General features: G+C 30.0%; 1 protein-coding gene across 3 annotated transcripts in view; it reads left to right on the forward strand.

Moving 5' to 3' along the window:
- Positions 1–18,616, forward strand: part of LOC126759147 (protein sprint) — a 282,986-nt gene that overhangs the window by 75,342 nt on the left and 189,028 nt on the right. The window lies entirely within an intron of this gene.

Genomic DNA, 18,616 nt, shown 5'->3' on the forward strand with positions numbered 1-18,616 from the left:
TTAATATTTTCGGCAATAATATACACGTAAATGTTTAAGTAAACTCGTTTGAATGTATAATAAGCCAACATCTGTTAGACTTCCTTACAGTTGCTGTAAATCTACTGTTAATTTGCTTTCTAACGCTTTTCAGACAAAAGTTGATGTTTAAATAAAGTAAACGCTATAATTTTTGGACGAAAAAATAATATTAAGATCAGGCATATGTGCATATGTATATAAGCATATGCTAACATCGAAAAAAATATTGATATCATGCATAAGCTTAAACTGTTATCATACAGACTTTTTCGCAGTAGTTATGCTACTGTTAATTTCATAAAGTTAAGTTACAGAACAGCGCATTGAGCGAGAGAGAGAGACTAATAAATTTAAATTTTAATTTTTCTCAATTAAAGGAAACAGCTTGATTTGAAAATATATTAATATATTATAAAAAAAATTCAAATGTTGTTGTTCCATTCTTCTAGACTAAATATCATTAATAATTGTCATTGTGACTATATTTACTTAATAAATAAAATAATATTTTTTTTAGTATTTATTGGTTAATCGAAAACTGTCGATTGACTTTTTTGTTGTATATATTATCATATGAAAAAGTGTAAAATTAAGTATAACATAACACTTTCAATGACATTATCTACACTTAAAAAGCTACAAAAATATGAAAAGTATGAGAAAATGCCATCAACTTTTTTTATATTTTGAAAGTAAAAAATATATCTCGCTCATATGATTGAAAAGATGCCGCCTAATGAACGAGCAATTCGGAATGATTATTAACATAGAAATAGATACATTTTGCATATACTTACTTACACACACACATAATGCCAGTGGTTTATCAGAAAGGGTGATTAAAGGAGGATTTAATGTGCTGGCTTTTATTATTTAATAAATAGCTGGCGAATGTTAATAATGTTTTACTGAGAAAGCATTAAAATTTACTCTTTCATTGTTAACCTTTTGTTTATAAACATTTTAAAAATCCAAATTAAGAATATAAAATTAAAAAACAATTAAATTTGTTTTTTACTAAAAAATTAATACTTAATGATATTTAAAGATTTTAAAATATTTAAGCAAGCGTAAAAAATACACACTTAAATTTTAAATAAAAATAATAAAAAATCAATAACACAAATATGAGATTTTTTCTTAAACATAAACAAACTTTTCTAATATTCTAAACAGGTGGTTTATTACAATTAACTAATATATTTTTAAAATAAAAATTTCAATTTTTTCAAAAACTCATTTATGTATATTCAAAATTATTTTATTTATCGGCTTCCAACTAGTTTTACCATTATAATTTAGAATAAGTTGTAAATTACTAATTTTTCGCCCCAAGATTATTAACTATAATGATTAAAAAAACATAACATTTATTTTTTTACTTTAATGATATTAAAGTAAAAGGGTTAAGTAACAAAATGCGAACTGAAAGTAAGCAATTTTTTTTAATAACAATATTTTTAGCTCATAAAATATTTTCGTTTCTAATTAGCTGTCGCACTCAAATCGTTGATTCTACAGATTTTTGTTAAAATCTTCAATAAAATGAGTGAAATACAGTAAAAATAAGTGATTTATTGGAAAATAACATCATTTACTTCAAACTAAGTAGCGTTTCTAATTAGCTGTCAACGGTTGTAGGTAAAGATTCCCAATTTTCAGATGAATTTAAAATGTTTTTTGAGCAGCTTATGCCCCTCCTGCCGTTACGGCCTTGCTTCTGACTATGTATAACACCAGACATAAAAATCTGGAAAAACTTTTAAATGAAGAAAATGTGAAACCAAAAATTTGAATATTCATATGACAGAGGCTTTGCGCAGCGCTGAGATAAAAATAAAGTGCCAAGCAGCAAAGATATAAAATGCAGGGCAGGCAAGACATATTGAACTACTATATATATGTTAATGCTATATACATATGTATATTGAATGTGTTAACATATACATACATACATACATATGTTTAAATGCAATATTTATGCTTCAAAAAGCGCAGCCAACTACAAAAACAATACAAAATCGTATGGATATTTGTTGTTGGCGCTGCACAAGTTGCTGCAACATGCTCGCTGGTTGGGAACTGGCTACAAAAATCGAAATTTCCATATATGAAATGCATATAATTTGTGCGCCGACTGCATTTGCTCACGCACACATGCGTCTGTATGTAAATTTGTGTAATTTTTGGTTTTCACTTTTTATTGTTATCAATTTTTCAACAATCATTTTCAACTTTTACCACTTTTCCCATAACTCTTCGCAATAAAATGAAATTTTATTGCAATAAAGTCGATTTGCGTTAGCCAAACAACAGCAATTGGTAGCTGATAGCCAGCAATTGCCGAGAGTTGCCGCAGCTGCCGCAACAAACCTACTTACACTCCTACTCGTATGCATGCATGTTGTGGGCGTAGATGCATATACATATGTATATATGTGTGTGCACTATGTATGGCTGCATTCCCAACTGGCGGCCGGCCTGGCTGTCCGACTGGCCACTGCCCGATTACACGCCCAGAAATTGTTGGAAAAAATAGAAGTCGAAGAAATCAAAGAAAAATATTACACGCATATACAAACATATGCACACACGCATGCTTGTGTGCTTTTCTCGTGGGGAGAACTCGTTCGCTCGCCCATTCAACTCGATTAATGTGGAATTTTATTTTATTGAATGCGGCAATTTGTAATCAATGCAAGCCAAACGGGGAGCGACCCAAGCGTGAAGTATACCAACATACATAGGTACATATGTAAACATATGCGTGTGTAAAAAAGTTGTAATTTATAATATTTATATATGTATGTATATCTTGGTACACACTCTACACTGCGTGTGGAAAAAGCTTGGCGCTCGCTCGCTTGCCTCAAATTGCCTGGCTTGTTATTGTTATTAGCAACTAACATATGCTGCGGTTTCGCTGGCGCTTGTCTGAAGCTAATTTCATATTTTGTAGAAGAAAATGATTTTCCAAAATATTTCTATTTGAAGATGTACACTCAAAAATATAAAAATGCTCAAAATATAATTTTTTAATGATTTTCAAATTAAAAAAAGCGTTTTTCAAAATTCTAAAATATTGAAATATCTTTTTATCTAAGCTAATAAATTTAAAAGCTTTTACAGGTATTCGACTTTTTAGAATTCAAAAATCATTTTTAAATTTCAAAGTTTTTAAAATTTTCAAATTCAAATATTTTCGAACTGTTTTTTATTTACTTTGAAAAATTAAAATGCTCTTCCTTTTAAGACCATTCAGAATTTTGTAATTCAAATCTTTAATCTTTCGAAACAAATTAATTTTTTTTTAACCTGAAAAAGTAAATTACCTAACTGTTAAGATTATTCAGATTTTTTAAATTCAAATTTTAAATTTTTGAAACCATATTTTTTAATATTTTTTTTAAATAACTGTTTTTTTCGAAGTTAAAGATTTTGTTTTTAAAAACTACAACATTTTGGAACTGATTTTTATTTAAGCCAAAAAATTAATTTGTAATTCAAATCTTTAATTTTTCGAAACAATATTTTTTAATATTTTTTCAAAGTTAAAGATTTTGTTTTTAAAAACTACAACATTTTGGAACTGATTTTTATTTAAGCCAGAAAATTAAAATGCTCTGACTTTTAAAACCATTCAGAATTTTGTAATTCAAATCTTTAATTTTTCGAAACAATATTTTTTAAATATATTACCTTGAAGTAATTTTTTTTTCAAAATTAAAATTTTATTAATTTTTCAAAATTACTGAGCTGATTTTTATTTAAGCTGAAAAGTTAAAATACTCAATAACTATAACTTTTAAAACCGTCCAGGATTTTGAAATTCCCAAAATTTAGTATTTCAAATATGTTTTTTTTTTTTAAATTTTCAAACACGTCTTTTTGTTTTTGAAATAAAATTTTGTTTTTTTTACTATTTTTAAAAATTCAAAATGTTGCAATGTTTTATTATTTTTTTATTTAAGCTGAAAATTTAAAATGCTCTATAAAACAAAATTAAATTTTTCGAAACAATATGTTTTTTCTTAAATTTTCAAATACGAATTTTTGTTTTCTAAAAGTAAATATTGTTTTTTTTTAACAAAGTTTTAAATTCAAAATGTTGCAATTTTTTTGTATTTTTTTAATATTTACAAGCAAATTTTCAAACTCACAAATTGTAGTTTTTCAAAACAATATTTGTTTTTATAATTTTCAAAAAATATTTTTGTTTTTTTTCCTTTTGAAAGTATTTTTTTTTTTCAAATATTAGTTTTTCTATTTTCTCCAAATTTCATATTTTTGAAAATTTTATTTTACTAAATATGCATGTTGTCCTACCAGATTTATCAAACCTAACCTATATACATATGTACATATGTATATATATACATACAAGTATATGTATTATATACATATGTATATACAAGTATATGTATTATATACATATGGCTGCATACATAAATACATATGTATATTTCGATTTCCAAAATATTCAGTTTTCAAAATTTTAAAATTTTTGAAAAAAATTAATTTCATGTTCCAATCATTTCTAAATATTTGCCGTTCTTCAAAATACTTATTAAACCTAATTTACCCTTAAAAATCCTCTACCTCTTCCAGTGCACAGATCGCCCATAAATTATGTTTTCTTTCATTTTTGTGATTTTTCAATCCTTTTCCGATGGGTTTCATCTTACTATTATCTCCCGTGTCTAAAATACTACATTTATTTGCACTTTCAAATTCGATATACAAAAATTTTCATTTTCACATATTTTTATCGAAATGTTTAAAGCTTTTTTTCAAATTAAAAACTAATTTCACAATAAATATTCTTTATTTTTTAAAACTCTCAAAGACTCAAAGCTTAATTTTCTTACGAAAGACTACGAAAAAATATTTTTTTTTTCTCAGAATTTTATCAGCCATAAATTTTCAAACTCTTTAATGCAACACTGCCATTCAAAAAAAAAAAAACATTTTAAAAATGAAATGAAATAAAAACAAATCCGCTAACGGTTTTCAAAAACAACATTTCACTTGCATAAATAATTAATGTTATTTCATATGAATCTGAATTCTACTTCCATTACTTTATTATTATTACTCGTATTAAGCCCCAACGACGGCAGCGACGTGCAACTTTTATTAAATTAAACAACAGCTCATGCATTATAATCGAGTGAATGGTCGCACACAAGGTTAACTGCATTTCAAAAGTGCCTTTGTATTCTATTACTACGCTCGCTTATTCACTATTTGCATTTGCTACAGAAAAGAATACTTTTTCGCGCATCTGCAACAACAAAAAGTACTCAAAAATATGGTCTGCATGGGATAGATATAGGGAACTTATTGGGGACTGGTGCTTTGGGATTGATATTGGTTATTCGGTTATATTGGAGCATAATTTTTGATTTTTTACTATAAGTGTTGCCATATTATACAGAAAAGTTGAAGAGCAAATTATTATTAAAAAAATATTGTTTTCAACTAAAATAAGTTTTTCAACTGATTTCATAAGTCGCATTAAAATCTTAAAATTAGTTATTGTTGTTTTAAAGACGGAAATTAAAAATTTCAATATTATTACAAAAAAATGTTACTTACAAATTATAAAAAAGTGAAAAATAACACAAAACAGTTTGGCAACAGCTGCTATTGCTAATAGTTTTCCAAATTTATTTATTAATATAGCTTCAAAATTTTTTCCACTTTACTTTACATATATATTTTTCACAATAAAGTAAATAAAATAGGAACAAAATAAAAATGTTTGGGAACACCTGATGTCATTTAAATAATTTTAATAAAAATTCAGTATTTATTCCGCACAGTTTTATTTTATTTAATATTTTTTAGTTTTTATCACATCAAAAATATTTATTTTTTTATTAGATTTTTCAAAAACATGAACAAATCTAAGCAACCACTTCATAGTTTTTTATTTTATTTAAAAAAAAATATACAGACATAAAACATTTTTATTTAAGTTATATATTTATACATATTATATATTATTTACAGTAGTACTTATTATACATATTTGGAACGCCTGCGTAATACTTATATTTAATTATATATTTTTTTTAATAACAAAATCAATAAAAAAGGTATTTTATGCAGTTTATGGTATATTACTACGAAAACTCAAAGGTAAACATACAAAGTTTCTGCAACCCTGCATGTGATTTATAATTTTTTAATTTTTTTTTGGCAAAATGAATTTTTTGTGCAGCTTTCTGTCGTTTTAAATATTAAAGAAAAAGTTGAAAAGTTTGTGCACCCCTGCATATAAAATTCTAAATTTAGTTGGTTTGTAATGGCACACAATATAGCTATAAATATAGCTACACTTAATTGATAAATGAGGAATGCATCGCGACTTTAGGTCTATTGTGCCCTCAGCTACAATTTCAGCTGTTTATTTCAACAAAAAATTCAGAGATAAACTTATAAAGTTTGTGAAGCTCTGTAAATGATTTGTATTATTTTGTATGTGTTTTAATTTTTTATGACAATTTGTGTTATTTTATGAAGTCTTATGTTTTACTGTAATATTAAAAGAAAACGTAAAAAAGTTTGTGCACACCTGCTCATGATTTTTATTATTTTTATTTATTTTAAGAATATTACTTATATATACATATTTTTAAGTGGTCAATAATAAAAACATTTTGGGCAGCTTTATGTTTTTACAAAATAGAACATTAGGAACATAACAACATTTTGGGAACCCCTGCATATGAAATTGCAAATTTCGTTGCCTCTAATTTTACAGAGACGTTTATAATGGTATCTTATATCAGAAAGACTAAATAAACATTCATGCTTAATCTTTATTTTTAATAAAATATATGATAATTTTGCACTAGTAACCAAACTAGTTCTTTTAGGACCAGTTAGATTTTTACTTGCACTGTGTCGTAACTATTTCTGCGCATACTTTTATTCAACACTCAGCGTATCTTCTATAGACTGCACACACTCGCCGCCTACAGCGATGTAACACACGCGGCATGTTGCCCCAGACAAGTTGGCGTAAGCCCTTGTGCTTAAATGTTTTCGTTTTTCATTTTATTTAGACTTTAAACTAGCCGCACTTCAATTTACATACCTTGATACGCAGCTACTTAGCTGCTTAGTTGACAGCTGTTTGTATTAACATTAGCAGTTACTCATGTACATACTTATATGTTTGTGTCACTACATGTATATATGTATATGTACTTATGTGTGTAGGCATGTTCCTTTGTATTTTTGAGCGCATAATTCTTTACGCATATCTACTTTACAACGCATTACTATGGCTTTATCACTGCCCACATGTAATGCGACAAGCCCACATTGCGCTGCGGTTTAACATTATCACATACTTATGCAAACACTGTAAATAACAGCACATAACTACATACACTCATAGGCAACGTTGCGTGTTAAATATTTTTAGTTTTTTTTCTAGACTTACAAATATTTATGTGCCCCACTGCTAAGCATTATTTGCTGACAGGTATGCGCTTATGTGTTCGTGTGTGTTTGGGTGTTTGACTGAGTGTTGCCACCTACCCTGCTTCCACGCTCAAGTGACACTTGTAGACACGTTAAGCCTTTAGCTCCACAAATAGCCTACTGTTGACTGCAAATAAGCGCATATAAATAGATTAAGCTAATTCTTTGGCGTATTTTACACAGCGTAAGCTTAACTGACCTAAGTTAAGACTTCAAGACGGTGCGTGTTTAGTAGTAAAATGCGAGTTAGTGTTGGGGAAGGCCAAGTGGTTGCGTTGGTTGACTTGTTGTGAGGTTGTGACAAATATATTACTTGGGAAAACAATTGTTTCTACAAAAAAAATTTGTAATGGTAACTATGTTTGAATGACATTTATTGTTTTTACTTAAAGTCAAGTCCGGGATACCATTATTATTAATTTTTTTCAGTATTACTGATACTTTTTTTTCAATTATTCGTAAAATATATCTAGGGTCTCAGATAAATTCTAAGTTCTTAAAAAATAAATAGTGAAAAACTTTTAGGATCAAAACTTTTTTTTAGTAATAAAAATAAAAAAAAAAATAAAAAATTAAAAATAAAAGAAAAATAAAAAAATTAAAAATAAAATTGAAAAAAAAAATAAAAAAATAAAGACTTAAAAATAAAAAAAAAATAAAAATTAATTAATTATGCAAATTTATCAAATATTAACTTTGCAAAAGGTATTTAAGAAGTCGGCCCTTTAGTAATAAAAAAAATATCTGTGGTATTGGCTGACCAATTTACTACAATTATTCGAATTTACTATATTTACATAATTCAACTAGCTTTTCTAGCTTGATCCGACCTAATTAGTAATTCAACTCTATAGTTTATAACATATAGTACACAACTATCTTTTCTCACCTTTAAAGAAGGGCTTAAGGGGCTTAATTTTCGAAACATTTCTATATGGGATTCATAGGCCACGATATATCGATCTCAAGGGTGTTGAGAAGTCGTTGTCGATCCTATAGCTAGATTAAACCTTGTCTAAAAGTCCAAAGTACTGGTGTTCAGAACAGTCGGGTCCGGGAAAACAGAAATGAACCGAGATTTAGTATATCCGGTCAAAAATTATCTCCCCGTTAGTATACCCTAACATTACCGCAGGAATTTTATATACCGTTACAACAATAAAAACTACAACAACCATGGAGAAAACAAAAACCAATATGTGCCAAAATATAATAAAACAGGCTGTTGCTTCGGGTCACATGCTCAATTATTCAGCTTACTTTGAGTTTGAATTTAATATGCTTTGTCCTTCCATAAGTCCTGTTACAAGTTCAGGCTGTTATATAAATTGAAATTAATGTTATTTAAAATATTAATGCATATATTAAATAAGCGAAGTAAAAAATTTTATTTCAAAGGGTCATCTTTTTCTTGCGCACAAGCCCTTAAATGGTGCGGTCATTGATCAAAAGCAGCTTGCACAGTTTATATTGGTATTGACGACGCTGCTTGAACCAAAGATTTCTACATACTCTCCAAATTTTTGTACGGTATTTGAAAAACAATGCTCTCCAACTCTGACTATAAACTGCAGTCCTATGACGTCAAATCTGGACTTCCAGACAGTCAGTGATCTGCAGCACGAAAACAATATTACTGCTTTTAAGTATCAGCTGGGTGGTTATTGCATAATCTGCTGTAGCGGAATCTTGCTGGCAGATCCTATGCTATCCATCGAAGAGGGTATTTACCATGCCTTCCAGAACATCCATTTAGTAGACTTTTGCTCTTGTTTCAACCCATTTTTCAGAGAAGTGAAAAGGTGTGCGTCCTTTACAAGAGACTTCCAACGAAACCATTGCAGCAGCTAGATGGTGACCACCATTGAACACTCGCATTAACATTTTTTGCGCCCTTGGAAGTTGTTGTGTTGATTTTGTCACTTTATTTATCAAAAACCTCTTCGACAGCGAACTATTTTTAATTTGTAAAAAGAAAAGTTTCATGACCGTAACCACGTGCCTCTGCAGAGTCTACAAGCTATAGACTTTCATGTGGGGATCATATCAAAAGCTTTAAGGGGGTATTCTGGTCTAGAAGCATGAATTTCAGGTAATATTTAAAGTGTCGTAAAAAAAAGGCAATTCATATTTTTACTATCCATTTTTTTATTAGTTATTTGTTAATTTTAGAAGAGTACAGAAAAAAATTAAAAACTAAAAAAAGTAAAAAATTTCAAAAATTATGAGCTGACAAAGTGGGGGTCTCTAAAAATTTCCACTCCTAGTTATCTGAAACCAAAAAAAAGGATTATTAAGCTAGAATAATGTCGCAATGGCCGGAACTACGGAAAAGTGGGAAAACATTTTTTTTCACAAAACGGCGACTGCCTGAATAAAAAGTTGTTTTGGATCACTTTTTCCGACTATTTCGATTTTTTTAAAAATAATAAAAATAAAAATTTGGGCATGGAGCTAGTTCCAACCATAGACAAGCCTATAAAGAAGACTCTGTAAAAATTTCAAGTAAATCGGTCCAGTAGAACCTGAGAAATCGTGGGTATCGTTCCGAAAAAGTCAGTTTTGAGAAAAACGCGTTTAAAGTTTCGCTAAAGTCTTTTGTTCGATTAGTTCCGGCCGAACCAGTTTGGATGCCGGGTCAGAAAAATGCCTATATCTCCGAAAATAATTTGAATTTTGAAAAATTCTCTTGTACACATATTCTTGAATAGTCAAACTTTGAAAATATAAAAAAAAATCGATTTTTTTAAATTTCTAGACCAGAATACCCCCTTAAAATAAACCAGACGACATACGAGTATACACTTCCTTTGACAAATTCCCTGTTTCCTAAGGAGATTTCACTGAATGCACAGAACCAATGTAAACTTTGTAACAGAATTTATGTATAGTATATATGTACATGCTTCCATATATCCATATACGTATATGTATTTATATGTATATCTGCTGCATTTTTAATTAAAGGCATGCTAAGTATGTGGCGAGAGACAGCTACTAAATCCACTTTCCAATACATTTCAGATTATCTGCCGCCTTGTCGTCATAAGCACGTTAACTACAATAACAACAAATATTGTATCAAATTTAACATAGGAAACAGCCGACAAAGGTTCTAACTACAACAGCCTACAAACACACATATGTACATACACACACACATGAATATCTGCACACTAGACATTATTTTTAGCCTGGGCACTACATTATACAACAACAACAAACCGGAAATCATGGCAATGAAATGTCAAAATGCACACGAAAATCATGGCATATGCAACGACGTGCAGCCGGCACAACTGTTTCTATATATACAGCTCTATACATAAATACATAAGTGTGTGTTGCACTATGGCAAACACGCATTCTCTTGCCTTGTTGTTGCTTTATTAATGCATAAGTGCGTGTGGTATTTTCAATTATGCGCCGATACTCGAATTTCTTCGCCCCTTTTGCCACGCCATTCACGCTTTTATTGCGCTCCTTCCACTTGCCACTTTCCTTTTTAGCTGTTTGTTGACAAACCACTTATCAGACTCAATAAAATCTCACTTCCATACTGCTTTCCGACTGTGAAAGTGTAAAGTGGCAATCTCTGGAGTGTCGTCTAAACCGCAACGCATACACACACACACACATGCGTAAGAGTTGCCACAGCTTGCGGTGCCTTGTGGCGCAGTGATAGGTGTTGGCTACGCTTTGATTTGCTTTGCCTTACTGTTCCCTTCATTACTTCGGTAATCGACAAGAACATATGCCGTATATGGCACATTAATGCGCAAATGAGGCGAAATTCATTTTAATATAAAATTAGGCGTGTCAATTGTGAAATCTTTAATGACAACAAAGTTTAAACCCAATGCTCGCCACTCTCTTCGAGGCAAGCGCGAGCCAATTTAATGTCGCAAACGCGCTTTCCATGAACACTGCGTTCGATTGTTGCGTGGGCGTGGCGCTTCTGTTAGTTACACTTCATTAAATTTTATTATCTACTTTTAGGCGTTACGGCTTTTGCGCGTTTAAGCGTTATTTGCGCTAAAAAGTATGCGTCTACTTGACTCTCCGTTTTCTTTAACGTTCATTTTATGCTTTTGCCAGGGCATTTGACGGCTCATCGCCGCATTGGATTTTTTGATAGCTTCATCCGCTCTTTACAACTAACTGTTATTATGCCTTTGTTTTTTATTGTTTTCGTATTATTGACTTTATACGCTGTTATTTATCTCATTTTTATCGCGACGATTATATTTTATGCTTGAGTTTATGTGGCGGTGGTTTAAGGGTTCCAGAAGTTAATAAACAAGCGAAATCTTACAATGGAGATATCATATGTGGTTAGTCTGAAATAATGGATGAAAAGGAATGCAACAGCTATAGATATGGTGTCAAAACAAGAAAGATAACGTTTTAATGTTTAAGAAACAAAAAGATTTGGAGAATTCTAGATTTTTTTTAACTTATATAATACTATTTCTGAAAAGCGTATATTTTCGACCAGCAATTTAATATGAACTGATAGTAAATAGGTTAGGTTGGGTCGTTGGATTGATTCTAAACGATGGATTTCACTTGGACAGATGTTCATTCTATGTAGTAAACATAAACTCCTCAAAGTGGATGGCCAGATCTTCATTATTCGACGAAGCGTTTTGAACTTCAAATTTTGTTAAGGTGTTTAATATCCATTCAATCCACTTCGCTGGTTTCGCCGAAGATGTATCTACCGAGTTATTTCAATCTAAGTCTGGCAATGGAGGAGAAAGTGACATTGTGATTGCACTTCACCTTCCTCCATACAGCTGCGGCTAAAGTAGTAGATAGCACTCTCTATTCAAACTTTAGAAACACTGGAATATAAAACCAAGATATTGTTATTGGTAAAGGGTAAAGGTTGAGGTAAAACACCGAGCTGAAAACTCTTATCTGAAATACTGAAGAAAGAAGTAAATATTCTGTAACAGTACTCCATTTCTTTTTGAAAACATTATATCTTTATACGCTAAAAGCTGAACACTTATTACAGGCTCCGTCTTCAGCTGAGGTTCAACATAAAACTTTAGCTAAACTGAAGGCTATTTTCTGAAGGTTATACTTAAGTTTTGTTTTACCCACCATCACAAGTCATATATGTACTTTCTTAAAATCTCTGCTTAATTAATTGTTCTGCAGTTAATTGTTTGAAAGTGGATCAGTCCATCCTTCTTTTCCTTATTTTCTCTACTAAGTCCATATGAAGCGAACATTTTTACCGTAAACAACTTTTGCCGGTACTGTAAATATAGTTTAGGTATTTAGATTAATTTTTAGAAACTCCACGTAAGAGACTCCTGTCAATCAACCCAAAATTTTTCTAACGAGTAAGTTCCTGACGTCAGAAACTATTGCTACGAATTTTTGTGAATGAACATGACTAGGTTTTTTATATTCTACTTACAGCTCTAGAACATCACTACCGGACTTTTTATTTTTTAATCTCTGCTTATTTTTCGCATTGTGCTGTATCCGAAGGGTTCGGGATTTTGAAATGAAAATATAAAAATCTCATAATCTACTCAAATTGGAAGCCCACATAGAAAGTTTTTTTGCAAGCATTACGAAAAAAATATGCCGTGAAGTTGCCACCTAATTTTTTTTACATCATGCAATATATTGAAAATGACATTAGCGTGAAATAAATATTTTAGAAAATGCAGAGCTAGTGCTCGAAACCAAATTTATCTTGAAAAATTATTTTAAAGAGTTGCCACCTCTTGCTTTGTATGTGGTATTTTAAACATTTATTTGCAAGATAAAACTGAACTAATTATAAGAAATTATTGAATTATTTTGATTTTAGAAATTGATGAGCGTATATTCGCAATAAATATATGCATGACGTTGCCACCTTTATTAAACATAAGATTACAAATGATATTTTTTATAATTAGTCAAAATGCAGCATTTTTATGATAATTTATATGCTTTGTGACAGCTGGAATGAAAAATAGGTTGACATAGCGTTGCCACATGTATTAAAATTTCGATTGGTATTAGTTTAAAAATATTAAATATAAACAATTATGTTGTAATGAGACTGCTTAAGACACTTTTAGCATTAATATGACATACTAAAGTTGCCACCTGTTTTCAAATATGATTGAGTGAAAAAAGTTTGAAATTGTAATATTAGTTAAAAAATTACAATTAAGTGTTAAAAACATCAAAAGTTTTGAGTGATAAAATAAAAAGTTAAGTTACTAAAGAGTTGCCACCTTTATTAAAAATTTGTTTAGGTTTAATGTCTAAATACTATAAAAAATTGGTCTAAAACGAGACTGTTTAAGTCTGTTTTTACAATGAAATGAAAAAATAATGCTGCCACCTGTTTAAAAAGGTTATTACAAATAAAAAAACTTACTGATATTATAATATTAGATAAAAAAAATACAATAAAGTGTAAAAAACATCAAAAGTTTTGAGCGATAAAATACCTGTATGAAGCTATGTTACTAAAGAGTTGCCACCCTTAATAAAAATTTTTATGTCTTATTGTATTTTAATGCTATAAAAAATAAGACTGAAATGAGACTGTTTAAGTCTATTTTTGCAATAATATGAAAAAATAATGCTGCCACCTGTTTAAAAAGGTGATTGCAAATAAAAAATTGCTTAAAATAGTACTATGAGTTAAAAATTTACAATAAAATTTAGTTTAATGCTCTTGAAAAAAATGAATTAAAGTATATGTTAGTAAGGAGTTGCCACCCTTACTAAATTTTTTGTTAAATTTTATTGTCTTAACACTATACTATAAACTAGTTTTGAAATAAAGTTATTTAAGACTTTTCCAACACAATGGCGTTGCCAACTGATTCAAAATATAATTTGCAATAATATATTATTAAACATTCACCATGCTGCCATTGAACTCGATTTTAATATTATAGCGCACATTATGCGCCAATTTACAATTCGTTGCAACAATCAGCAAAGCAATCACAATAACAATAATAATAATAACAGCATCATATTGCAATGATAATGTGATAAATAAAGCGTGAAAGATTGAAGTGAAAGAAGAAATTTGCAGAAAAAGTAAACAAACTAAACCCGACTCAATTGCATTTCACTTAACGGCGCATGCCGCTGTTGCTGCTACCAAGCAACATGATGTAGCAATAATCAATGTGGCATGCAACATAGCTGCAAGCAACGTTAGCACTTATAAGCGCATATAACAATAACAACTGCTGCCACTTTAAAATGCAATTTTGTATATTTTTTGCGCTTGGTTGCGTGGCTACAACAATGTAACACTACATATACACACAACACACACATAGATACGCTTTCAGCGTAAACAATCGCATTGCAACAGCTTGCAGTCGGTATAACTGTTGTCCGACGCTGCCTGTCCATTGTTGCTATACATTATTGCCACTCAATCAACAGCAAAATTCCGCAGCTTTTGTAAGTGAAATTGCAGCCGAACAGACAGGCGATAAAATGTGAACGATGCTTATATATGTTTCACCCATTTTTCGCTGCTAAAATCATTTTTCTGCCATTATGACAAGTTGCTGCTAGTAATTTCTTCAAAATGGCGGCACTTTAGCGCGCATGTTGCACTCACTCAAGTGGATATTTACAACATAACTGTATTATTCTTACTCTTCAATGCATTCGCCAGATGTTGCACATCGGCTAAGCGGCTAAAGTCGGCGATTATGGGTCTGAAAATATACAACAACAACATGTTGCAACTCAAATTGGTTTTGCTAGTTATATGAGATAACAGAAATTTTTATTCGTTAATTTAGATAATTAACTAGTTTTAAAATTTTCCATGTTACTGCCTTAATATCTTTTTAAATTGCACAATTTTTACTAAATTTTTGTATTGATTATTTGTTTTTTAAAAATCGGTGAGAAATTGTATCTGTTTTATTGCTGTACAAATTTCATTTTATTTCTGCCAATATTTATTTACAACAATACTATATATTATGTCATTAAAAACGTTTCAAATAGACCTTTAATTGAGTCAATTAACAACATAAATTATAATTGAATTGTGTATAAGTAGTAATTTTTGCTCAAACATTCCTATTAATGTAGACAATTAGTTAATTTACTCAATTAGTGGTCAATTAGTAACTTAAAATCTTATTCATTGTTCTGAGTAATTAATAATTTTTTCTTTAAATGACTATTTGTGCATACAATTTGCTAATTGACTCAATTAGCAGTCAATTAGAGAGTTGACACTTTATGCATTACTGCGGATAGTTAAAAATTTCTTCTATAAATGATTATATTTATTATCTCACATAATTTGCTGATTGACTCAATTAGTGGTCAAGTAGTAACTTCTCTTTTTATGCATTGCTTTGAATAATTAGTAGTTTTTACTTTAAATGTCTATAAGTGCATACAATTAGCTAATTGATTCAATTAGTATTCAATTATCAGCTTGGATATATATGTCTAAAGATATATATGTCCAAAGCGTGTAATCAATATTTTTCCAAGTACAATTTTTGATGGACTCGTTTAGTACGCAATTAGCAACTTAGCCCTTATGTGTAAGTGCGCATAATTAGTAGTTTTTCCAGCTACCAGTGTTGGTATTAGTGTGGACAATTAGTTAATTTACTTAATTAAGCTGCTGTCTGAAACGAACATATATATGTACATATTAGGGTGATTTAAAAAAAAATTTTTTTTCTTTTGGTACTCGGAAAAATAGGTTCCTAGATACCTCTAAGAAAGCCTCTCCAAGCATGAGTTCTTAATTGTAACGGGAAGGTCCTCCTACATACAGTTTTCTATTTTTTCTTATTATCAGATAGAAAAATTTATATCTCGCTTCCAACTACTTGAAAAAATATCTTGTTCCTTAGATTTTGTAGGAAATTGAATGCTCTACAAAAAAGGTCCATTATGATTTTTTCGTAAACCCAAACGCTTAAAAGATATTAACGGTTGAAGTTTGATTATTTTTGGGAAAATTTTTTATTTCCTATGAATTTTATAACTCAATGAAAAAATCATCAATAAGGTTTTTAGAGAGGCTTTCTTAGAGGTGTCTAGGAACCTATTTTTCAGAGTACCAAACAAAAAAAAAAATTTTTTTTGAATCACCCTAATACATATATCTACTTGTAACTGCATATACCACACATAAATATATTTTCTTATCTTCGGCTGTTTCGCAATGAAATTGTATATCCGCTTGGTGCGACGTCCATACACATTTATATATTTACACACACGTTGGTTTCTTCTTAGTCACCACACTTTTCGCATTCACTGTTGTCACAGCTGTAAGCTATCAAATTGCAGTTTTGCTGTTGAAATGTGTTGTACATTATCGATATCAACTTGCGTCACTTGTCATATTGCCGATAATACTAGGTATTTGTTTGAAGACAGGTGGTTTACTGGTGGTTCAACTCTTTCCTATCCGTAACGCTTACTTTTTGTGGTAATTTTGTTTGAGCTTTGTGAGCTGATGAATTCTTCTATCTCATTCCATCTAGTTTCTTGCTGTGTTATGAAGCGTGATTTCAGTTAAAAAGTCTTACAAAGAAAACGATCTAATATCGCCTTCAACATTATCATTTATTGCTTCAACTTTCCAGAACTTGTGTATAAAAGTTATCTTTGAGTTCCATTATGTTTAAAAGTTTTAGAAAATTAGTTCGTTTTTTTGATGGTCTCTCAGAATGTCGAATAAAATAAGGTAACCTTAAAAAGAGAATAAACAGTATCTTAATAAATTATTCAACCAAATTGGGTACTTCTTTGCAAAAATCATAACTCCACTGACCACAAGTTGCCTACTCGCAATGAGAACAGTTTGAAAATATATATTTTAAATCTGCTTAAAACCAACTGGAATTAAGTATCATAAACTTGAAGCATATCGTTGCCTTAACCACCTAGTAAAGCAAACGCGAAACCGAAACCGCAACGAGGCGTGTAAAAAAATGCACTGCAACAAATAAACTCTTTAAAAATGTACCGCTAAAGAGTAGCACTACATTCTAAATGCAGCTAACAGTGCAGTAAGCAGGCGTGCAGGAAACCCATAAAGCCATGCAGCACAAAAATATGCAAGCGAGGCAACAAGCTCCGCGTGGCAACTTGCATTTTTTGCATAACACAAAGCCGCTGGCGCAGCGAAAGAGTGTAAAGACGCTATAAATATGAAAGAAGGTAAATAATTCTATGAAAAATGGCAGTGTGGCTGCTGTTGACCGTGCTTAATGGCGTTTTGGTAGTGGCACGCGAAGAGTAGCAAGCATGACTGCTTGTAACTGCTATGTATTTATGTAAATACTCATGTAATGAAGTTCTGTAAATATCTAACGTTGGAAGGCCAGTGTGTTTTTGAAGCTGCTGGGCAGTTGTTCCGGTGGTAAATTTAAAAACAAGATGATTTTGTTGAAGGCAGTAGAATTGAGCGGCCTGCGGTAGTGTAAATGACGGTATACATACATATATATATATGAGTAAATACATATTTATAAATTCATTTCTTCATACATACATTCACCACCATTTACCATTTTACCATTTTCTATGCTAGTTACAACATTTTCATGTAACACTACCGAAAATTAATGTTTTTTTTGCATTTGCCCTAGTGATCTATAAATTTTGTGGGGAAAGATATGTATATGGATACTATAAATTCCTAGAAAATTTTTTGTGCTCTATCTGTTATGAATTTCAAAATGAAATCAATTAACAGTTAACCAATAACAACAAATTTTAAATAAATTAATTAAGAATTATTTTTATTAATTTATTTTTTATCAAAACAATAGTTTTTTACTAAGAAAATAATGATAAAAAACATTTTATTTAAGAATATATGTGACAAAAAGATACCCGGAAATTGTAAATAAAATGCAAAATAATTAATTGTTCTTCAATTGGGGTACTCACAACCGTCGTATATCATCGTAAAATCGTAAAATTATAAATTTTTACACTTGTTTAAAAAAATTGTTGGATTTCAAACAAAAATGAGTTTACATATTTACAATTCTCAACGCTATGTTTTCGAATCGTTATAACTTATAACTTTATGAGACTTGTGAAAACCCTA

Source organism: Bactrocera neohumeralis, chromosome 5, assembly GCF_024586455.1.
Source record: "Bactrocera neohumeralis isolate Rockhampton chromosome 5, APGP_CSIRO_Bneo_wtdbg2-racon-allhic-juicebox.fasta_v2, whole genome shotgun sequence".
Classification (NCBI taxonomy): domain Eukaryota; kingdom Metazoa; phylum Arthropoda; class Insecta; order Diptera; family Tephritidae; genus Bactrocera; species Bactrocera neohumeralis.